General features: G+C 30.7%; 1 protein-coding gene across 3 annotated transcripts in view; it reads left to right on the top strand.

Moving 5' to 3' along the window:
* The window catches only part of LOC135962465 (mucin-2), a 120,065-nt gene that overhangs the window by 25,245 nt on the left and 68,866 nt on the right, over positions 1 to 25,954 (top strand). The window contains exon 1 of one of the 3 annotated variants that reach the window (XM_065514408.1): positions 21,253 to 21,344. The exons of the other annotated variants lie outside the window; for them this stretch is intronic. The gene's annotated coding sequence lies outside the window, so the exon portion shown is untranslated. Of the gene's footprint in view, positions 1 to 21,252; positions 21,345 to 25,954 lie in introns of those variants that run through there. 3 annotated transcript variants of the gene reach the window in all.

The following is a 25,954-nucleotide window of genomic DNA, read 5'->3' as shown; positions in this document are numbered from 1 at the left end:
GAAACTTGAAATATCTCAGAGCAAAACAAACCTCATTCTCTCGAGAAAGTGGCAGATGCCTGAAGGCTGACCAAACGAGTTCAATCCTACAAAGCCAAATATCTTGATATCATTCCAGCTATTAAGTGGAACTTTAAATTTAATGTCTTGGAGCGGATGAAAAGAGCGATATTTGCTCTATTTACTCCTAGAGAATGGCCTTTAGAAAAAAGTTACGGTTTAGGCTTCCCAATTATATTTTCCTGTCAGAGGAAAAGGCGATACTTTTTGACACAAATGGATCCAAGTTGCACGTTTGTTTTAAGGGATATACTCCATCATTACTCTAAATTTTCCACCTATTCTGATGATTCTGGAGGAGTTGGTAGTTCAGCTCACCAAATGGATTGGGAAAATGCTGACTTGCAATAAATCGCAGCAAAAAAAACTCTTTTTTCTCCTGCAGAAGGACCTTTAGAAAAAAGTCACGGTTTAGGCTTCCCAAGTATATTTTCCTGTCAGAGGAAAAGGCGATAGTTTTTGACACAAATGGATCCAAGTTGCACGTTTGTTGTACGTGATATACTCCATCATTACTCTAAATTTTCCACCTATTCTGATGATTCTGGAGGAGTGTCTAGTTCAGATCTCCAAATGGATTGGGAAAATGCTGACTTGCAATAAATTCCTGCGAGAAGGGGAGGCGTTAAAGTTTAAAGAAATGGATCCCAGTTGCACGATCTGGGATCTAATTCTCAATATATCAAGAAGGCTTCTGAAGCACTGTACTGCTTTCAGCTTTAGCTTCTGAAGAGTTTGATACTGGCTGGGATTTAATGTTGTCTCCGCAACTACTTACAATCGAACTATCATTGTAGATGTGCCGCTTATCTCTATTAAAGAGATGGATGATCCAGTTTTATGCGATATATCAAAAAGAGTACAGAATCACTGTAATGTTTTTCAGCCCTAGATTCTAACGAGTGAGGGGTGGCTGTGATTGAATGTAGTCACCACAACCACTTACAAATCAAACCGCCATTGCAGCACTGCTGGATATCTATTAACAAGATGGGTGATCTTTAGATTCCAATGTCAAGGTATTACCCATAAAATTCAATGTTTGATTTTTTTTGATATACTTCAGGGATCATTATATTAAGAAGGATCCAAAAGCACTGTAGTGTTTTCAGTATTATATTCTGAGAAGTTGGGGACTGGCTGGAATTGAACTACTTACAATCTAACCGTCATTGTAGATGTGCCGCTTGTCTGTTAAATAGATGACTGATCCAGTTTTATGTGATCATATGTTTTGTGGGATGTATCAAGAAGGGAACTGAATCACTGTAATGTTTTTCAGCCCTAGATTCTAACGATTGAGGGGTGGCTGAAATTAACAAGATGGCTGATCCTTAGACTCCAATGTCAAGATATTAATCATAAAATTCAACGTTTGATTACGGGATATACTTTAGGGATCACTTTATTAAGGAGGCTCCTAAAACTCTGTAGTGTTTCCAATCTTAGATTCCGAGGAGTTGGGAACTGACTGGAATTTAATGTAGTCTCCACAACTACTTACAATTGAACCGTCATTGTAGGGCTACCGTTTATCTTAAAGAGATGGCTGATCATGTTTAATCCCTAGAGGGATTTAGTCTAATGATCTAATTCTCAATATATCACTGAATCACGTCATGAGGTTATCTCTTAATGAGTTGACTGATCTTTTGATTCCAGTATCAAGGCTTTAACTGTCAAATCAAACAAGTAAGAGAGCTATATTCGGCTGTGCCGAATCTTATATACCCTTCACCAAATTATACTTCAAAATAAAAATTTTAAATATTTTTAGGTAAACAAAAAGTTTTTTTTTTGCAGTTTTTTTTATATTTTGAAAAAAAAAATTTCGAATTGTTTTTTTTAATTTTAAATTTAAATTTTTTTTTTTTTAAATTTTTAAATTTTTTTTAATATTTAGCAAAAAAAAACTTGGTGAAAAAAAAATCGGGTTAAAATATATGTTTCCGATTTTGATCCATTGTAGGTCCAACTTACTATGGTTGAAATATCTATCATTAGATATCCATATTGTCTATATTAATGACTTATCCAGATATAGGTCAAAAATCGAGGTTGTCCTGGTTTTTTCCTCATATCTCAGCCATTTGTGGAACGATTTTGCTGATTTTGAATAGCAAACTTCTCGAAAGCATTTCTTTTCGAGAAAGATTTGGATACCGAAGATATCTGGGGTCTTAAGAAAATTGATTTCAACAGACGGACATGGCTTAATCGACTCCACTATCTATATGGATCCAGAATTAGGGTTTTTAATTTCCCGACCTTTTTCGATTCCCGAGAATAGGGAAATTCCGTTTGTAGAAATTACAAACGGAATGACAAACTTATATATACCCTTCTCACGAAGGTGAAGGATATAAAATCAAGAGCTATAGGAATGTGAACGCCACTCACTGTTAACAGGGGCTGAAAGCCCCACAACACGACCGAAACTTTAAAAAGTAACTTTACAATGCATTTACTAATGTGTCATAAGCAGGGAAACCGGAAATATGCTCTAAAAAAAGAGTTTTAGGCGCTTTAAATATGCAGTAAAAACTTTTAAATATGCTCTTAAAATTTAAAAAATATGCTCTTAAAAAAACAAACTTTTACATAATTTTTAACCAAAAAAAATTTACTTAAATTTTCAAATAAAAATCGTTGTCTATTGGATCTGAAAACATTTTTATACATATAAAATGTTCTTTGGCCATCAACTGATGTTACAGGAGCAAATTTAAAAGACAATATTTCTTTAACACTTAGAACGGTTAAGTTTGAATTAGAACTAAAATTTGATATTTAGATGGAGCTATTATTAAATAGTGCTTATTTTATATTAAAATAAATAAGAGAGCTATATTCGGCTGTGCCGAATCTTATATACCCTTCACCTAATTGTACTTCAAAATAAAAAATTTAAATATTTTTAGGTGAACACAAATTTTTTTTTCAGTTTTTTAATTTTTTGGAAAAAAAATTTTTTTTTTTTTGGTGAACATTTTTTTCAGTTTTTTCATTTTTGGATAAAAAAATTGTTCGAAGTGTTATTTTAAATTTTAAAAAAAAATGTCTGTTTTTTAAATTTTTTTTTTTTTTTTGGTGAAAATCCATCTATTTTCAATTTTGAATTTTAAACAAAGGAAGTAAAAACCTGTAACACAACAGCGAAAAATAAGTAAGACAAAATTTGTTTTTGATAAACTCAAAATATGCTATTAAACAGTAAAATATACTCTAAAAACGCAAAATATGACATAAATATGCTCTTAAAACAAATATATGCAAAAATATGTATTTAAGGGTAAAATATGCAAAAATATGCACTAACAAATCGATGCCAAAATTCATAAATAGTTCTGAAACGTGTAAATATCTTATCCATGTGCTCATTAGACTCACCAGAAAAAACATGCATTTGCATATTTTGGTTTCCCTGGTCATAAGTAATCTCATTGTGCCAACCACTGCTGTAGGCTGTCTTACAGTTCGTCTAACCTGAAGCTTTCAAATTTTACACTTGTTTCACCGCGAAAGCCATACCTACAACTACTACCCACTTAACAATGCCTCTATTTAGTCGAAAAAATACAATGTGAAGTTATTGATAGTGACAGCAGCACGAGCTATTTATATATATTTTGAGTGTAATCTGTAGAAGATGACCGAACACCGACCATTGATTGTTTTTATAATTTTACGATTTTCAATGATTAACATGTTCTCGACTTGTTTAAAGAACCTTTAAGCCTTTTGGGCTCTCTGTTATTAACTGATTATGTATAAAGTTGAGTTGAGCTGAGTTGTTGAGCATAACACTAGACATAAGACGTCATTTTATAATATGAATATTGTAGCCACTTTAATGTGAGTGTATGTCATTTTAAATCATGTTAAAAAAACCAAACTAACGAACGTTGTTTATATATTAGATAATAAAGAAAAAATCATTGTTTTTTGTGTAAATCGTTCAAAAGCAATGATGTCATTTTTTTCAGTGACTTAATTTTTTGTCTTTTCCAGTAAATACAATTTTCAAACAGCAACATTAACAATATACAATATTTAAATTATAATTTAATGAAATGTTTATTATTTAGTATTAAAAAAAAGGCAATAATTAATTTGTATTTAAAACAATTTACACACTCAAGTACTTACTTAACTTGTAGTCTATGCATTTTATTTAACACTCAAACCTAAAGATTTTTATTTAAAAACAACGAAATAAAAAAATACATATTTTTGCTTACGATCGTAATGGTTTCATATAAAATTCTCTACGCTTGAGTGTTTATTAAGGAAATTCCTCTTTAGCGGTTTGCTAATGATCATCATTATGATCAGTTGGCTAATAATGATGGTTAATAAGTGTGTTGTTTGTTTTGTTTTATTTAAAAGTAATTAACATTTAAATAAAATTCCGGTTGCATGCTTTTGTTTAAAAAATATAATGGTTATTTGAACATTTGTATATAATGCTAATAAACTTATATTATTAAAAAATCATTTGGAAGTTTTCTTAAGAATGATATTATAAATAGCTTTAGCTGGAGGATTAACAAAGATATACATATATACAATTTATTACAGTTGAGTTGCAAACGCAGACATTTTTACACTGAAAAAAGATTTGACAAACGTTCAGTAAAGGCTTTAGTCAATAGTTCCCAGGAAATCTTTTTAAAGGCCGATCGTGTTGCTCCTAAAAAATGCATAACATTGCGAAGAACGGCGAATCACTGATAAATGCCTACGAAACTAAACAAAGCCGTAGGCTTATTCTTCGTAATTGAAAGGAAATGCTTTCGATTACAATGTATATAGTTCCAAGGAAATCTTTTAAAAGATTGATCGTGGTGCTTCTAAAAGTAATCATACAATTGTGAGAAATGGCGAATCACTGATAAATGCCTATGAAACTAAACGTCATTGTTGGAGAAATATGTCTCATTTGGTAGCCTTTTTGTACATTGAAGGATGTTCCACAATGTTACTCCAAAAGCGATAATATTTAGCCAGTTTATTAAGTCCGGCTGTTAATAGGAAAGTCTGTTCTTGTGTTAGGATCTGAATAGTCATGATCGAATATTACAGTTTCATATCTGGTCGGATATTCTGGGCGTTTTTCGAACAATACTCGCTTCAAACGAATCATTTGCCTTCGGTACAGGTTCCCTGTGATGGTCTGGTCAGATTTCAAGAGTTAATAACAGATAGGATGCTTTTGCTCCCAATAAATGCAGAGAATTACATAAGCTTCACGGATATTTGGCTTTGGTGTCGATTTGTCTGGATTGTCGGGCTTCATATACGATGTCTAACACTTCGGGTTATCGTAATGATTCGATGCAAAAATTATTATACCCTACACCACCATAGTGGGGAGGGTATTATGCGTTTGTGCAGATGTTTGTAACGCCTAAAAATATTAGTCTAACACCCACCTTAAAGTATACCGATCGCCTTAGAATCACTTTCTGAGTCGAAGTCGAAATATCTCCACAAATTGCACTCCAAATAAGTTTTATATATACAAAATTCATGTCACCAAATTTTGTTACGATCGGTCCATAATTAGTCATAGCTCCCATATAAGGCCCACTTCCGAAAATCACTCAAAAATATAAATTATTGAAATTTTAAAAGAAAAATGTTTTTGCTCTTAGTGTAGGGTATTATATGGTCGGGCTTGACCGACCATACTTTCTTACTTGTTTTTTTTTATAGCGTTCAAGCAGCATGCAAAATCATCTCTCAAGGTCTCTCGGCTTCAATTCGTATGGTACCCAATTTCCCTGCTTTTGGATGAATCCTGCTTCTCGCAAACATTTTGAAATTGTTGTTTGAGTAGCTCCTAATGATTTTGCAAGGTCTTGTTGAGTTCGACAACAATCTTCATGGTGTTATGCCTCCAATTCTTTGTTTTCAAACTTTTTTTTCTGGACTGGGTGATCTTTGTCTTCCGTGAAAAAATCAAAGCTTCTGAATTGAACAAACCATCTCTCGTACGTTGAAACCGATGGAACACATTCACCTTATGCTTTGGCGAGCAATCGGTGTGCCTCAAATTAAAGAAGTAAAGCAAAACTTCCTGCATTAAAGACAAAACATTAAAGAAGTAAAGCAAAACTTCCCGCATATGACGATTCGTTGGTACAAAATTCGACATTTTCGAAACAAATAATATAATTCTGGATAGTATGTCGAGCTTCAAACTGAATGTCATGGAACAGACGAGATCAACATTCTCCTCATAGAGTTGGAGGTTGTCTCTATTGATCCTTCACTGGGTCTACACTCCTGTTGTTGGTCGTCTTTTGATAGCCTGCTCTAGAAGATAAGCAACTATCTGGGAATGCTACAAATGTTGTAGATAATAAACCAGATATGTGTCTGCACTAAGTCCTCGAATGTGATGGATAAACTTCTTAATCTACTGCCACCGATTAGCTGAGATTCGCACTGGCTGATATTCTGATAAATATTTATTCTGTCAATTGAACCACCGTTGTAGAATTTTGGAGTCTGTGACAGAGGTACAGGGTAACGAATTGAGTAATACTCTGTGTTATTTTGGCAATTCCATATTTTTCTTGCTCATAAACTTGACTATCATACAGTTTCATATCTCTGGATATCGAAAAGAGCAACACTGAGTCGCAGAGAGTGCGATTTGATCCAGTAACATTCAAACGGACCCTTTTTGCAGCAGAATGTCGAGCAATGGAACATAGCCCAACAAACAATCGATATTTTGTTCAACAAGTTCAGTAATCGTGTTATCGGAAATTTTGCCGATATAAATTGCCCCTCTAGAAGTAGGAAATTTATCCTGTTGTCTTTTTTTTGGATCGATGCTATGCGGATAATCCAGAAACGATATACATGATGCTAAAGGGAATATATTCATGAAATGTAGCCAGAGTTTTAAAATATATTTTGATTTTAGCAGGATGATGCAATATGTCGAGGAGTGCATATTTTTCTCACTAACTTAAATTGTCTTGGTGACGTAAATGTCACCAAGTACCGAATTGATCAAGTTAGACTTTTTTGCTAAGGTGTCGTTAAAGATCGAGATAATCGACCCTCAAAGCGAATATTATCCAAGCCATTCTAAGATAGAGTCAGAAACTGCCAACAAGCTTTTAGAAAATAGGATATACATGATGCGCTACTGTGAAGCCAGTTGCAGGTAGCCCCAATAAAAAAAATTAGATCCCGTATATAGTGGGAATATTTGTTCTTTGAATTCGTCTTCCACAAGTAATAGGAATGTTCATTCTTTTTAAACAAAATTAGCATATTTGGGCACACTTTTAAAGGTTTAATATAAAAGAATAGAGAGTAAAGAAGTCTCGACGCAAAAGACCAAACTTCATTGAAAACTTCAGAGCGAACTAGGTTTCTATTTCAAGTTTTATGGAGTTCTTTAAGCTGTTTGTTCTAGATTAGGAATAAGTCATAGAAAGAATAATGAGAAACAACAGAGAGTAATGTAGCGATTCAGATAACAGGAAAATATACAAATATTTTATGTAACGGGTAAATCAGGTACTTGTAATATTCTACAACTGGGCTAGAGGAAAATGTATCAAAGTAAACTTGAAAACCTAAACAATATATTTTCACAAGAAAGAGAAAAAATACTCAACCGCCCTTGTAGGTTGAAGGAAACACAGGTTTTTTGATAAAAAATCATTTTATTTTTCAACATAGTCTCCTTTGAGCTCTAAACACTTTGTCCAATGTTACTCCCTTCCAAAAAATAAGATTTGCCGAAGTTGATAATCGTTGCAGTCAAATATCTCAGGTTTGGAAACATTTCTAAGGTTTGGAAACAAGAAACAGTCTCTCGGTGCTAAATCCGGAGAATAGGGCGGATTATGGAGCAATTCCTAGCCTAATTATTGGATTATTTCCATGTACACACTCTTGTGTACCAGATAGTGAGCAATCGCTGCAGCCATCATGCGGAAAGCTTTCTCATACCCAAGTGAACATTGAAAATTGAAACCACTAAGTCATGTGAGATCTCTATAGCTTCCACAATCTCTCGCATTTTCAATTTCGAATTGGCCAACACCATATCGCAAATTTTTTCAATTGTTTCGGGTGTAGAGACCTCAACTGGGCGTACAGAATGTTCGGCATTCAATCGTTGCAGTCAAATCTTTCAGGTTTGAAAACAAGAAATAGTCACTCGGGGCTAAATCTGGAGAATGGGTGGAAGAATGAGTAAATCGTAGCCTAATTCATGGATTTTTTTAATGGAATGTGCACTCTCTATATATTGTGAGCAAATGCGGCAGCCGTGTTGCACAAAACTATCTCATACCCAAGTGATCATTGAAAATAGAAACCACTGAGTCATGTGAGATGTCTATGGCTTCCACAATATCTCGCACTTTCAATTTCCTTTCGGCCAACACCATATCGTGAATTTTTTCAATTGTTTCGGGTGTAGAGACCTCAACTGGGTGTCCAGAATGTTCGGCATTCAATCGTTGCAGTCAAACCTCTCAGGTTTGGAAACATTTCTCATGTTTGGAAACAAGAAATAGTTACTCGGGGCTAAATCTGGAGAATGGGGTGGAAGAGGGAACAATTTGTAACTTAATTCAAGCAAATGCGGCAGCCATGTTGCGGAAAGCTTTCTCATACCCAAGTGATCATTGAAAATTAAAACCAGTAAGTCATGTGAGATGCCTATGGCATCCACAATCTCTCGCACTTTCAATTTCCGATCGATCAATACCATATCGTGAGTTTTTCCAATTGTTTCGGGTGTAGAGACCTCGACTGGGCGTTCGGCAACTTCCGTGCTAACGAAATTCGGCCTTAGCGAAATTAAGTAAACCACCTTTTTACCATTTATAAAGCTTATTGCATAATGAGCAGACGAAATTCACTTTTTTTAATTTTCTCCTTAATTCACGAGGTAGTCTGCAATCAATGACAGTCAAATACAATCTAAATGAAGCAGCCAGTTAAAATTTTGACAGGAATTAACTGACAGATCCATGTTGGCAGGAGGAGTGTTGCCATTTCAGTTACAAGGCGGGAGATTTAAAAAGTTAAGAATGTTATCTTGGAGCATTGGTCGAGCGGACAATCATGAATAGAAAAAGCACACCAAGTATGGCGTTTTTATACCCTTCGCCATGAGTGGCAAGGGTATATATAAGTTTGTCATTCCGTTTGTAATTTCAACATTTTTCATTTGCGACCCCACAATGTATATATATTCTGAATCGTTATAGATAGCGGAGTCGATATAGCCATGTCCGTCTGTCCGTCTGTGTGTTGAAATCAACTTTCTGAAGCCCCCAAATAACTTACATACACGAATGATACATCAATATACATAATAATCGAGAAAATCGGTCCACAAATGGCTGAGATATAACCTGGAAAACCTCGATTTTTGGCCTACTTTTGATCTATATCTGGATTACTAAGTCATTAATATAGACAATTTGGATATCTAATGATAGATATTTTAAAGTCCATTGCAACGATAAAGCTAAGTAATTTGGACCTACAATGGGTCAAAATCGGGAACAAAATTTTAACCCGAATTTTTTTTCATCAAAATTTTTTTTTTTTATATTAAAATAAAATTTTAAAAAATTTAAAAAAAAAAATGTGTAAAAAACTTTTTTTAAAAAAAATTTCGAAAACAAATTTTGTTTACCTAAAAATATTAAAAAAAAAATTATTTTTAAGTAAAATTTGGTGAAGGGTATCTAAAATTCGGTACAGCCGAATATAGCTCTCTTACTTGTTACCATTGATTTTAATGGTCCAGAGTTCCCATAGTATTTATAAAGCTTATTGCTTAAAGTTATCTTGGAGTATTAGTCGAGCGGACAATCATGAATAGAAAAGGCACACCAGTTTGGCGTTTTTAAAAACACTATTGGCTCCAAAAAGAGCATAAGTTCAAAGATGACCTATTGCCTGCATACGATTATTCTAAGTGAAATACTGACGTACGTTTTAGTGATTAGACGTGTATTCAAAAAGGAAGAATGAATAGTCAGTAACTATAGAACCAGATACCCAAATATGCTTTATAATTTATCATAAAACCAGTCTTCTAAAAATACTTTCCATTACCTTTGATAATTTGAAATTTAAAAAGCTAAAAATATTAAAACTTTCACTTATTTGATAAACAATCAATTAAGTAATATGTATATTTATTAAAAAATTTGATAAACAAAAATTATACTTTCGATTACTTTGATAAAGAAAAATTTGTCAAGTACTCGAGCAAAAAAAAAAACTTAGATAAGATAAAAGCTATTAACTGAATTGTTTTAAAAAAAACTGCATAGAAATTCCTGGAGAAAGTAAATAACAAAATACGTTATAAATAAACTGTATTTAAAGCAATAAAATCAAGAGATTTGTATTAAAATAGATGTTAGTTGAGAACAGTAGTCGGGACCGATAGCCACTAGAGGCCGGTCACAGCAAGAATGTAAGCGAAGCTCGTTAAAATTTTCAAAAGGGAAACAAATTGCAAATTGTTTAATAAAAATAGAATTAGAAAATTCGTTTAATGCAACATTCCAATACAGTTACTAATTAGGCATATTCTATTGCAGCCGACCACTGGTTTGGAAGAGTATTAAACTGAATTTGTCCCCAACAAAACAATTTTCTAATGCATACAAATATTTAACAAAATCTTAAGCAATTTGTTGCCTATTTCATGCCAATCTCTAGCAATTTTTATTACATTTAACTAATGTCAGTTTATTGTTATATTTCAACCATAAAAATTATGTTCTAAAGCAAAATTTGAAACCAGTATTTTCTAATATTAAATGTTTCTAACTGAAAAAACAACAAAATTGTTTACAAAGTAATAAGAATGCAAAAATGAACAAAAAGGTTACATGTATGAATTTAATTCTTTATTTTTGTATTTTTATTTTGATATTTGCTTTAAAACTAAAAAACTAGAGCAAATTTAACGTCACATTCTCGTTTTCATTGTACAAATATGGCAAAGCATGAACATTGCAATGTAGTCGTAGCTGTAGTCTTCGTACATATTTATATTTTTTACTATGACTGTGTTGAATACGTCATTGAAATATTAAAAATAGAATAGAACCCTAGAAACCCACATAACATTTAGGAGAAACAAATGTAGAAAACTACCAGAACATTCAAAAATTATTAAACAAAATTATGAGGAATATTAACAAAATTAATAAAAGAAACTGATATTAAACTGAGAAATATTGAGTTCAGTTTAAAATTTACTTTCATTATAAGGTTTTAGTCAGTTATAAGGAAAGTTGAAGCAAAAAATATTGCAATCTAACCTTAAAAAAAGTAATCAAATGCTATAGAATTCTAAAAACAACGTTTAACTTATTAACAGTTTAACCATAGCTTAACTAGAGATGGGCCTTATTCCTAGTTTAGTTTGCCGCAAGTACTATTTATTTGCAAAATAAACTCTCGACTTAAGACTTCAAGATAATAAGTTCCTGAATGAAATTAGCAATCTAACCTTTAAAAAAGTAATCAAATGATCTAAAAGATTAAAAAGAACGATTAATTAATTAACATTTTAACCATAGCTTAACTAGAGTTGGGCCTTATTCCTAGTTTAGTTTCCAAAATCAACTTCCGACTTAATTCCTCAATATTCTTACTTCATGATATGTAATAAGTTCTTGATTGAAAATATCAATTATTATCTAACCTTTAAAAAAGTAATCAAATGATCTAGCAGATTAAAAATGAACGATTAACTAATTAACATTTTAACCATAGCTTAACTAGAGTTGTGCCTTAACTAAGGTTAACATTTTAATAATTTAACTGTAGTAAAGCATTCCTATTTTAGTTTGTTCCCAAAATGAACTGTCGACTTAATTCCTTAATCTTCTTACTTCCAGTTTATAAATTCCTGATTGAAATTGATTAGTCATATCGAGCCCTCAGCGCCAAACTATCGTAAGCGACAAAACACAAATTTTACAGGAGAAGGTTTTTTCGATTATTTTGAAATTTATACATAGAATTAAACATTTTATGATGCGATATATGTATTATAATTTCGTTCAAGCTATTTGTCTATTTTTCAAAAATATTTATAACTTTTTACAATTAAAAATTCATGGAAAAATATGACAAAAAATATATTTTATTGAATTTTTGCATAGATACAAATTTTTCGAGTTGAAATAAAATTGTTATTTATGAATAGTTTTTAATGAAATTTCACAGTTATGTAAAATTTTCTATTTAAAATGGAAAAATAAAAACGAATTTTGAAATTTATTATCAGCAATCCCGTATTCCCAAAAAAGTTTTGAAAAATCCCAAAAATGGAAATTTTGGGTTGGAGTTATCGGAATCCTTTACAAAATAATTAAAAGCATCTAAAATCGGTTATTATATTTTGATATCGAATATGCGATTTAAGAATTTTTGTCCTAAATCTTAATTTTACATAAAAAATAGATGTTTTTTGAATGAACCTGGTCCCCTCGGTAACAAAAATTTTTAATTTTTTTTTTCATTTAAAATATTTTATGAAAACTTAGCTTTCAGAAAGTATAAATTCCTTATACATCCTCTTAGAAATTTTTTGCGATAACTTAATAAGGAAAAAAGTTCTTTTTTCCCAAAAAATTAACGAAAAATCGGCTTTTCAAAATTTGTTTAAATTCAAATGCATATAACTTTGGACTTAGTCATTATTTTTAAACAGTTCTTTTCTTATTTGACACATACGTCTGTTGTTAGTCCAATGAAGGAAAACTGGAGAAAATCGGAAAATATTTGGATATGCTGTTATCAAAAAACTGTAGTAGGTTGGGTAAAAATGTTGAAAATTTAATTTTCAAATGTGAATATCTCCTAAGCTATAAGAGACAATTGATAGCTACGACTAGGTCTTTTGTAGCATTCGATGAAAAGATTTTATGTGTGTAATTTTTTTGAAATCGGTACTCAAACGAAGAAATATGATCATTTTAAAAATGTAATATTTTGTCCTACTTTGAGGACCATTGGTCGCGGCCCTGGTGGGCCCATGAGGTCCACGTGCAGAACTTAAACTCGAGAACACTTCTTCTTTGCTCATGTGAAATTTCATTCAAACCAATCTAACCATTTAGAAGTTACATATTTATTTCCCTCTTTTTTTCTATACCACTATGTGTCGCTAACGATAAAATTCGTTTACTATAAAATGTAAACATTGACTTACGATAAAATCTTACCCCCTATAATTTTGAAGTTATTAACAATTTTTATATTCTGAGAACGCTAAAACATCAGTCGGTCCATAAAATTTTAATTTTTTCAATAAAAAAAAAATTATAAAATGTCGCTTACGATAATTTGGCGCTAAGGGCTCGATATGACCTTATATTTCAATCTATAATAAGTGCATTTAATAAATTTTACATACATTTCATTATTTTATACCTACTTGTTACTCTTATGTATATGAACTAAAAGTATCTAGCAATATGTATCTTTAGTTTTCATTATTTTCATTCAGCAAACACTTCAAATCCAACATATTCTTCCACAAAACAAACATTAAAGTAACTCAAAGACAAGGTTAAGAATACAATTTAGTAACACTTAAACTGTGTATAGCAAAGATACTCGTATCGTATTTTATTACAAACATCTGTATTACAATATAAAGATACAAATGTACGAGTACTATTTACTATATATTACAAATTGTATCTAGTATTTAAAATGTTAATTCATAATGGAGACAGACACTCAAGTGACCACATATGATTTCATAGCAACAGACCAATAGAGAAAGACAGAGAGAGTGAGAGAGTAAAGTGCCGTGTTATATTACAGAGATGAAAAAATATAACTAATAAAAATTAATATGTAAACATTTGGGGATATCACAGAAAGTGTAATGATAGAATCGGTACACTACTTATATTCACGGATAGTCTAGTTGCTACGAAACCATGATATATAAAGAACATCTTGCGATGTAAGAAGGGGATACATTCCTTCTCCTAAATGAAGATTGTTTGGATTCCAGGCCACTGTTAGCATCAGTACACTATTTTCACTATTCATAATTGACAAAGAAAGCCTTGCAATGAAAACATGGGGATTTTGAGATTGTCTAGATCCCAGGACACTCTGGTATCAGGGGAAACGAAAAGATGGATGAGCTATCCATGATACCGGCAAGTTTGAGAAAACAAAGTCATTTAAGGCTACATGAATAATCTTTTAAGATAAAATCGCCCAAAACCCAGGATACAGCCAATTTTGTGTGCCCATCAATTAATTTTCCATAATATCGAATTACCCAAATCTGGTGTGTTCAGTGGCCCAACAATAAAAGAAAAGGTCACTTTCCCTGTTATCTGTATCGCTGCATCGTCAAGATAGCAGGCGGCTTTAAATCAGCCATTGGAAAGTTGCCTAGAACACATTACAGTGGAGATAGCTGTAATAGCACGCTCTGGAATTTATCATCATTCTTTCTGTGACATACTCCTAATCTAGATCAAACTGATCCAAGAATTTCTTAACACTTGAAAGAAGAACATAGCTGAAAGCACCTTCAATATCAATGAATATAGCCTGGGTATTCCTTTTTGTTGAGCGGTCTCAATATTTTGCACACTAATACAGGAATGTTGTTTAAATCTCAGCATACTGTCTGGTATGTTTTCGACAATTCTCTCTGAAGTTTTTAATGAAGTTTATGGGTCTCTCTGCAGTTGTGGATTGGTCTCTTGCCTGGGGACTTCTCTACTCTCCTCTCGAATTGCGAATAGGGGAGGAAGGAAGAAATCGGGATACTTTGGAAAACGATGCAATATTATAACTTTAGAGCGAATTGTTGCTAACATATTAGATAACAAATGCCAGATAATAGGCTAAGATTTAAAAAACTTGACTATAATAGAGGTCGATCTATTGAGACCAATCTACAAGCAGCTGTATAACTTATGGAAAGATCATTTTAAAAGGAATAGTATTAGTTTTTAACAATGTACTTAACTCATGTCTTATTAAGTGTAAGTCATAGAAAGAATGACAAGAAACTCCAACCATGATCCTACAACTATCTTCACTGTAATGTCTCCAAAAACTTTGTGCAATGACTGATTCAAATCAACACATGACATTTCCAACGACTGGGCTAAAGACTCAAACTAAACTCGGAAAACCTAAAAAATAGCTGATGCATAGAATCAGAGAAATCCTAAATTATATCAAAAAGCCTCAGACTCTGGAAGTTCCCAAAAAGAATATCCGACAAGAGTGCTAGAACTTATTGCCCGACTTTTTCGCCAGAACGATTGAAAATGTAGTAACAAGAGTCCGAATGGACAAATATTTTAAGGTGAAATAAAACATTGTAATACAATAATGAAATTATGTGGTTTCACAAGCCACATTGCGACAATGATCCAATAAAGTAGGATACCTACCAATAGCGCAATGTACTATAATGTAACCTATAAGAACATTCGCGATTAAAGTCAAATATACTTTGAGGTACCGGCCCATACATGAGGTAAAGAATCTTATTTATCATTTAAAAAAATCCGAGGTACTGGAATATTTCTATAGACACATGAAGAAAAAATTCTCATGACCAGAACTTCCGTTTCACGAATGAAAGAATCCATCTTTAAAATGTCCTATATATTTGGTAGATAGTGCAAAAACGAAGTCCCCAATGTCACGGTTCTTATTGCCGAGAGAGCTGGACAAAAACAGAGAAGCTGTTCCACGGACATCTCCTCGTCTTCGTCAGTACAACTTTTATGATGCTGGCATCATAGCTACTGTTAACACAGCTACCAGAACCCATCTTTAAATTATCATCTTATAGATTTGATAGACAGTGGAAAAACGAGAGAGCACAGGGCAAAGACAGGGATGCTGTTCCACAGACATCTCCTCGTTCTCATCAGTACAACTTTTATAATGCCAGCCCTGTTAACACAGCTACTAGAACCCATCTTTAAAATATCCTCCTAAATAGCCATCCTTAAAATATCCTGCTATAGATTTGGTAGATAGTGCAAAAACGGAGACCCAAATTCGTGGTTCTATCCCCGAGACAGCTACCAGAACCCATCTTTAAAATATCCTTCCAAATATCCATCTTTAAAATGTGCTCCTATAGATTAGTAGATATTGCAAAAACGGAGTCCCCAATTCGGGGTTCTTATCCCCGAGAGAGCAGGGCAAAGACTGTTCCACGGACATCTCCTCGTTCTCATCAGTACAACTTTTATGATGCCAGCCCTGTTAACACAGCTACTAGAACCCATCTTTAAAATATCCTCCTATAGATTTGGTAGATAGTGCAAAAACAGAGTCCCCAATGTCGCGGTTTTTATGCTCGAGAGAGCAGGCCAAAGACAGAGAAGCTGTTCCACTGACATCTCCTCGTCCTTATTAGTACAACTTTTATGATGCAAGTCCTGTTAATACAGCTACCAGAACCCATCTTTAAAATATCCTCCTATAGATTTGGTAGACATTGCAAAAACGGAGTCCCCAATATCGCGGTTCTTATCCACGAAAGAGCAGGGCAAAGACAGAGAAGCAGTTCCACAACTTTTATGATGCCAGCCCTGCTAACCATATTTGGTCCATATATAGGGGGTTGAACGAGACCATCTTCGACATATCCATCGTCGATAGATTTGGCAGGTTTTGTAGAAAAGAAATGCCCAATGTCGTGATTCATTCACCGAAAGAGCAGGGCAAATATATACATATGAGGTCATGCAGTGACTTCTCCTCTTCCTAATCATGGTAACTTTTATAGGGCTTTCTGCTAACATATTTACCAGAATCCGTAGCCGATCCCAGGTGTCTATAAGCCTCGATGTCGAGCATTTAGTGAGAGTAGACTATTTGGTCTGAGCAAACACATAATAGATTTAGATCTTCGGGATTTAAGAAATCCCGAAAACCCCGGGATTTTCGGGATTTTGGCATCTCTATGTCTCACCCAAAAATGTCTGGTAGCTCATTAAGAGACTCCCTAGATGCATGATACAAAAGAGAGATAAAATTACAGGGTTATTTATGGTACATATCCGAATATTCTCACCGGGGAATAGAAAACATTGCAGAAGGCTTAATTTATAATGGTAAAACACTATTTGTTTACCAAAAGACTTTGGAGAAATATTAAATTCGTATTAATACCACTCAAAAATAAATTATTGTTTCCCTCCAAAATAACACAAACTGTGAATACTCCTAATAATATTTAGTCATCATAGAAAATTGAAAAAAGATCATAACAATTAACACACAAAAAAAAAACTATTAATCTTTATAGTTGTTTATCTTTTTTATTGATATTGATTTTAAAGGGTCATTGTTTACAAGATCTTGCTCAGTTTATCTATTATATACATTACTCGTAGTTGTTTACATAGAACCATATAGATATTTATGTACATGAGACAAGTGTCACATGATAAAAACATGTGTCAGCATAGATTGAATTGCAATATTTTCATAATCTGGAAATATTCCTTAATTCCTTATCGCTTTTTTTCAAAATCCAGAGCTGAAATTGTGCATTTTGAAGATATGAAAAACATTTTGTTTAAATAAGAGATTAGAGAAGTGAATAATTTTTTGATTTATCAATAAAACAAAAATAAATATTTAAGGTTTTACTAATATTTCCCGTACTATTAAAACAATTAAAGCAAATAATACTTTTGACATGATTTTTAGATATCTTTTACAATGACAGATGATGTGTCAAAGAAGGTGTCAAAATATTGTTATACTCTTTGTGACATTTCCAAACCTCAAGCTACTTCTTACTGGCTTATTATGTCATCTTAAAACAGCAATACAATTTTCTTGTTTCTCAAACTCTTTGGCATAATTAAAGAAATCCAAGACTCCTTATTTCCCCAAACCCCTTTGACATACTTTAAGATTGTTTACAACTTTCTTACTTGTGTCATTTTTAATATCATTCGCACGTACTCAATAATGCTGGATTTTCTAAGACTTCCTCAACTATACAACCACTTAATTATCTATTAAATGCGTTCAATTAGTTTAATAATTGAGGGATAATGTTGGAATTATAACACATATTTGAAATTTAATATGCCTATAAAAGAAACCACAAGTATAAATGACATTTTTTTTTTGTTTAAACCATATTTACATACATAATTAGATTTATGCAGTATAACAATATGTTTGACAGCTGTACAATTACGACGAACACCTTAAAGTATTAACATTCATAGGTAGGCGGTTAATATTATTAAATTTAACGACATTTAACATCTTAAACAATATAATTTATTTAGTTTTTTGGAAAAATTGGTTCCAATTTCCAATTTGGTTATTTCTTTGAAATAATTAAATCCTTATAAGTGAAAATACATTAAGAAATACATATAGTATAAACTGACAGCTGTCAGTGTAGCGTAAATTATTTATAAACTACGTTGTGATGGAGTTTTTAAGTTTGTGTATTGTATATAATGAACGCTTAAACAAGTTTAAATTAATCGTTAATTTATTGAATTAAATTTTTATTCTTTAATGTTTAAGAAATTAAGACTGAAAATACACACAAATATCGTATGTATACTAATGTCGTAAGACGAAAGAATGTTTAAAATATGCAAAGATTTTCAGTCGCTTGATTGGAATGAAAGCGAAAAGCGTGTAACGTTAGTTTAGAAAACATGATCGTTCATGACATTTGATTAAAAAATCAAATTAATTTCATAAATGAAGATAATTGCAATATTTTATCGGGATCCGGTTCACTTGGGTCCATGAACGGGGTGAATGAACGAATTCCTGATATGGAATGATCAATGTCGCGATCCTTATCTCCGCTAAGACATATTCAGTAACTTCTTCTCGTCCTCACCATGACAACTTTTACAGAAACAAGTCCTATTATTGATTGTATGACTTAAAAATTCGGGATTTACAATAGATGGGGTTGTTCAATTTTAACTTCAATCGATGGTCTTTTTGTATTCCAATTTTAGCTTCAGTTATAGGTCCTTATATAGTTCAAATTTAGCTTCATTGGTAGGTCTTTATATAGCTCAATTTTAGCTTTAATCAAGGGTCTTTATATTGTTCAATTTTAACTTCAATCGAGGGTCTTTTTGAATATCGTTCAAATTTAGCTTCATTGGTAGGTCTTTATGTAGCTAAATTTTGAAAGCAGGTTTTGTTTCAAATAACTTGTATGTCATTTTGAAGAGTACATACCAGTCATTAATTCTCACTTAGTTATTGAACATTATAGTGTAAACAACAACGTTTTTTTGCTTCGAAAATGAGAAGTGGTGATTTTGACGCGGAAGACAAAGATCGTCCAGGCCAGCCAAAAAAGTTTGAAGATCAAAAATTGGAAGCATTACTCTATGAAGATTTTTTTTAAAACTCAATAAGAGCTTTCAAAATTATTGGGAACTACTCAAGCAGTAATTTCAAAAAGTTTGCGAACAGCAGGATTCATCCAAAAACATGGAAATTGGGTACCATACGGATTGAAGCCGAAATGATGCTTGAACGCTATAAGAGAAAATAATTTTTGCAACGAATATTTACTTGGGATGAAAAATGGATCCATTACGATAACCCGAAGCGTAAGTGATCGTACATGAAGCCCGGCCAACCAGCCGAATCGATACCAAAGCCAAATAACCATGGCGCTAAGGCAATGGTCTGTATTTGGTGTAACCAAGAGGGTCCTATCTATTATCAGCTGCTTAAATCTGACCAGACCATCACAGTACCGAACGCAACTGATACGTTTGAGGCGAGTATTGACCGAAAAACGCCCAGAATATGATATGAAACCGTAATATTCCACCATGACAACATTCCCACGACAGCCGGTTCTACGCACCGGAATGACCCGAGTTCACTCGGCCAAGGCCTGTCAACTCAGCAATCACTGCTGCTACAACAACAACAACAACAACAACCATAACAATGCTCGGCCAAATGTTGCAATACCTGTTAAAACCTAGTCAGGAAGAAGTGGTTGGAAAGTTTTGCCTCACTCGCTTTATAGTCTCAGAGAGAGCGTTCTGCTCTTCGCTTCACTTCAGAACAGAGTATCCGAAATTGTTTTTATTCGTTCATGGCCTCAAAGGGTGAGCAGTTCTTTTGGAGCGGAATCCATATGACTCTAAAGTGCATTAATTAAGAGAATATGATCAAAATCGGAAAAACCAAGTTTAATTTGTTTGAATTCATAATAAACATTTTTTGGATCGCAAATGAATATCGTGAAAATGACAATGAAAAAACAACCTTCCAACTCACTTTCATTAAGTCAGTCACTTCTTCATTCATATCATAATCACAATTCATGTTTAATTTTCACAAACCCCCCACCCACCACAAAGCCAGCCAGTATTGTTTTCCAGCTTAAAGTGTCTACAAGTTTTGGAATTGGATTCTTTTTTTGTTAGGCCAAGGGGTGGGTGGGTACTAAGAAACTATTGTTCTGAGAAACTATTGTATATTAAAATTGTATACAATAAATTAAATGTAAACAATAACGTAAGCGAAGAATTTAATGCTTTACTCACTCACTTTAACCCTAAAAAGGGATACATAGTGGATACATAAATATATTTAATGGTGACATGATTAAAGAATCATTTTAAAACCTCACTGAAGATGTGGCAACCTTAACTAAGATCAGGAGAGGATTCAAGGATAGAAAGAGCAAGAAATTAGACTTGCGAAATAAGCAACAATTTAAATTAAACCTATCTATAGGAACTCTGATATCAGATCCGATATCGTGGCAGACAATATCAGAAGTAACTAGTTCGTAGTAACTTCAGATATTATATAATACTGTTTGTGCCTTGATATAATTTGCTTCCATTTTGTCTCCCTGTTACGTTGTTTAGTTAAACACACTACAAGTACTCAAGTAAGTAATTGTACCCAACCAACAACAAAGACAAACAGCAGAAAACACAACAAATTTTACTCTACATAAAAATCTAAAGCTCAAAAATACGTTTTTAAGCAATTAGTCTCGATTTTACAATAAAAGCGTGATCATTACTTTAGAAACCAAAATAAATAGAACAGAAAATACGAATTTCTAGTTAAAACAAAAAATAAACAAACAAATATAAAAAAATAAATAACGAAATTAACTAAAATTAAAAAGAAAATTAAGAAAAAAATTTAACAAATTCGATTGCTGCAAGGAATAAGCAAAACGAAAAGCAAAGTATTTGTTCGAAGATGTAAATTTATTTAAATATAATAAAATATTTATAGAATTTTAAAACAATATTGATAAGACAGTGCTAATAAGTAAATAATACAAAATGCTGGTGAAAATTATTCGCATTTAAAAGAATATATATTATACATGAACATTATCTTAAAGTTTTGAACAGGTTCCACTTAACAGTGGCATTTTTAATTGAGATGTGATTTATTGCAGTTCTGATGAAATTGCTAATTCAATAAAGAACCCATCTATTTGTCATTCTATCTAAAAGTTAGCGGTCATAACTACAGTGGTTAGATTAGACTCCCATTTATAGGCAAATTTCTAGAAATATTTTATCAATTTAGCTTAAAAATAAAAATTTCCCTTAAAGGGAAATTTTATTTAAGAACAATTTATTATAATTTTTTCCATATTTAATATAATTATTGAGATCTAGATTTAATTTTGGAAATATTTCATAAATTTCCCTAATTAAAAAAAATTTCCCTTAATGGGAAATTTTATTTAAGAACAATTTTTCATTATTTTTTTCCATATTTAATATTAATATCGAAATCTAGATTTAATTTTGGAAATATTTTATAAATTTCCCTAATTCCAAAAAATTTCCCTTAAAGGGAAATTTTATTCGAGAACAATTTTTCATATTTTTTCAATATTTAATATTACTATCGAGATCTAGACTTAATTTTGGAAAGATTTTATAAATTTCCCTTATAAATAAAAATTTCCCTTAAAGGGAAATTTTATTCAACAACAATTTTTCATATTTTTTTCCATATTTCATATTAATATCGAGATCTAGACACAATTTTGGAAATATTTTATAAATTTCCCTTATCAAAAAAAATTTCCCTTAAAGGGAAATTTTATTTAAGAACAAATTTTCATCATATTTTCCATATTTATTATTAACATAGAAATCTAGACACAATTTTGTAAACATTTTATAAATTTCCCTAATTCAAAAAAATTTCCCTAAAAGGGAAATTTTATTTAACAACTATTTTTCATACTTTTTTATATACATACTATAAATAAAGATTTCTAGACAAGTTCCATTAAATATTTCATAAATTTCCCTTATAAATAAAAATTTCCCCTAAAGGGAAATTTTATTTATGAACTATTTTTCATTATTTTTTTCATATTTAATACTAATACAATTTTACAATTACAATTTTTGAAATATTTTATAAATTTCCCTAATTCCAAAAAATTCCCTTAAAGGGAAATTTAATTTATGAGCTATTTTTCATAATTTTATTCATATTTAATATTATTATCGAGATTTAAACACAATTGTGGAAATATTTTATAAATTTCCCTAATTACAAAAAATTTCCCTTAAAGGGAAATTTTATTTAAGAACTATTTTTCATATTTTTTTGCATATTTAATATTAATATAGAGATCTAGACACAATTATGGAAATATTTTATAAATTTCCCTTATAAATAAAAATTTCCCTTAAAGGGAAATTTTATTTAAGAACAATTTTTCCTAATTTTTTCCACATTTAATATTAGTATAGAGTTTTAGACATAATTTTTGAAAAATTTTATAAATTTCCCTAATTCAAAAAATTTCCCTTAAAGGGAAATTTTATTCGAGAAGAATTTTTCATATTTTTTCCATATTTAATATTACTATCGAGATCTAGATTTAATTTTGGAAATATTTTATAAATTTCCCTAATTCAAAAAAATTTCCCTTAAAGGGAAATTTTATTCAACAACAATTTTTCATAATTTTTTCCATATTTAATATTAACATCGAGATCTAGATACAATTTTGGAAATATTTTATAAATTTCCCTAATTACAAAAAATTTCCCTTAATGGGAAATTTTATTTAAGAACAATTTTTCATTATTTTTTGGCATATTTAATATTAATATCGAGATCTAGACACAATTTTGGAAATATTTTATAAATTTCCCTTATTAAAAAAATTTTCCCTTAAAGGGAAATTTTATTTAAGAACAAATTTTCATCATTTTTTCCATATTTATTATTAACATAGAAATCAAAACACAATTTTGTAAACATTTTATAAATTTCCCTAATTAAAAAAATTTCCCTTAAAGGGAAATTTTATTTAAGCACTATTTTTCATAATTTTTACATATTTAATATTAATATAGAGATCTAGACACAATTATGGAAATATTTTATAAATTTCCCTAATAAAAAATTATAAGGGAAAAAATTCCCTTAAAGGGAAATTTTATTTAAGAACAATTTTTCCTAATTTTTTTCCACATTTAATATTAGTATAGAGTTTTAGACATAATTTTTGAAAAATTTTATAAATTTCCCTAATTCAAAAAAATTTCCCTTAAAGGGAAATTTTGTTCGAGAAGAATTTTTCATATTTTTTCCATATTTAATATTACTATCGAGTCTAGATTTAATTTTGGAAATATTTTATAAATTTCCCTAATTCAAAAAAATTTCCCTTAAAGGGAAATTTTATTCAACAACAATTTTTCATAATTTTTTCCATATTTAATATTAACATCGAGATCTAGATACAATTTTGGAAATATTTTATAAATTTCCCTAATTACAAAAAATTTCCCTTAAAGGGAAATTTTATTTAAGAACTATTTTTCATAATTTTTTGCATATTTAATATTAATATTGAGAACTAGACTTAATTTTGGAAATATTTTATAAATTTCCTTAATTAAAAAAAATGTCCCTTAAAGGGAAATTTTATTCAAGAGCAACTTTTCATACTTTTTTCCATATTTTATATTACTATAGAGATCTACACACAATTTTGAATAATTCCCTTTAAAAAAATTCGGAATTTTCGAAATTTAGTACGCTATTCTTATTTCCCACAGTGTATACTTACATTCCAATAAATTGTGTTCTATTCTAACAACTAATCGTTGAATCTTTTGTTAATTATTTAAACTTTACAAAGTGTATTATTGATATATATGAATACTTTTATAACAAAGTGTTAATTAAATACTAAAAAGGAAAAATAAAAAAAAAAAAAACATTTTAATAAACAACCAAATGAGAATTATCATGTTCGAAAATAGCGGCACTCTACAATATATACATAAGTATAATGAACTGTAAACTTTAATTCGCTTTCTAGACCTGTTATCATTAGCATACAACTAAAATTCATTTTTACTACATATTTGTAACAATTTTTCAAGTTTCTTTTTGCGAAATTTTCAACAAAAAAAATCAGGGTGCAGGGTATAATAATATTTAAGGGGCCTGTTTTATAGTTACTTAAATTCGCTTTACTTTTTATTTAATAGATTCAGTTTACCAAATTTGGTTTTAAAATGTTCTCTTGCTAAATTGTAGTTTATTAAAGTTACAATTAATTTTCAAACATTTACATGACGTTTAAAACGTCTATCTGTTTTTCTCTCTAGTTTATGACACATCGTTTGTTTTGTTTGGTAATTTTTTTGAAATTGTTTTTGTTGTCTAACTTGTTTCTAGCTTAAAATATTCCAACATCTAATGAAAATCTAGGGTTTATATACGTTATTTTTTATTATAATTTTTTCCACTTCAATCACGGTTTAGAGGTCAGCTTTAATTTTAAATGAAATTGTGAGAATTGGGAAGGAAAATAGTACAAACATTTGCAATATAAATACATACATGTATGTATGTATGTGTGTTAGAAATAGAATTGAGTTTGAATTGAGTTTGCAAGTAAATTGAATAATCTAATTGAAAAAGGAATAAATTATTTAAAGGGGCTTTTAGTAGTATTAGATTGCTTAAGAATACTGGAGCCATAAAATGACTAATAATGTAGTTAGCCGCTTAGTTAGTATTTCACTAGGTTTACAGCAGCAGTGTTTGGCATAAAGAGAATCTGGAATATGGATTATAACAACATGTTAAGAACTTTAATTTTGTGTTGTAATCTGTTTAGTTTTTAATTGTGAATTGTATTGTTTACAGAAAAATTACCGATTATGTTCGGCAGCTGATGACTAGGAGTGCCGACCACTGTTTTACACTATGCTCAAGACTTGATGTATTTAACAAATCATAACAACATGCTTCCACTCTTTTCCGATAGCTTTTCAGGAAACAAATTTGGGCTAATTTTTTCTTTTAAAATTTTTTTACAAAATGTCCCTTGAGGGGAAATTTTATTCAAGTACTCTTTTCCATAATCTTTTATATATTTAACATTAATATCGAGATCAAAACAAAATTGTCGATATATTTTAAAAATGTCCCTTATTATAAAAAATTTACCTTAAAGGGAAATTTTATTTAACATCTAATTTTTATTATTTTTTACATATTTAGTATTAACAACGATTGATTATTACAATTTTTCAATATTTTTAAAAATTTCCCTTATTTAAAAAAATTTTTCTTAAAGGGAAATTCTATTAAAGATCAGATTTTCATAATTTTTTCCATATTTAATACTATTATCGAGATCTTGACAAAATTTTATAAATTTCCCTAATTAAAAAAAATTTCCCTTAAAGAGAAATTTTATTAAAGAACTATTTTTCATAATTTGTTCCATATTAAATATTACTATCGAGATCTTGACAAAACTTTGGAAATATTTTATAAATTTCCCTAATTATAAAAAATTTCC

The sequence above is a fragment of the Calliphora vicina genome, chromosome 5 (genome assembly GCF_958450345.1).
Source record: "Calliphora vicina chromosome 5, idCalVici1.1, whole genome shotgun sequence".
Lineage (NCBI taxonomy): Eukaryota > Metazoa > Arthropoda > Insecta > Diptera > Calliphoridae > Calliphora > Calliphora vicina.
The sequence above is the reverse complement of the archived record's forward strand: the minus strand, read 5'-3'. Positions and strand labels throughout refer to the sequence as shown.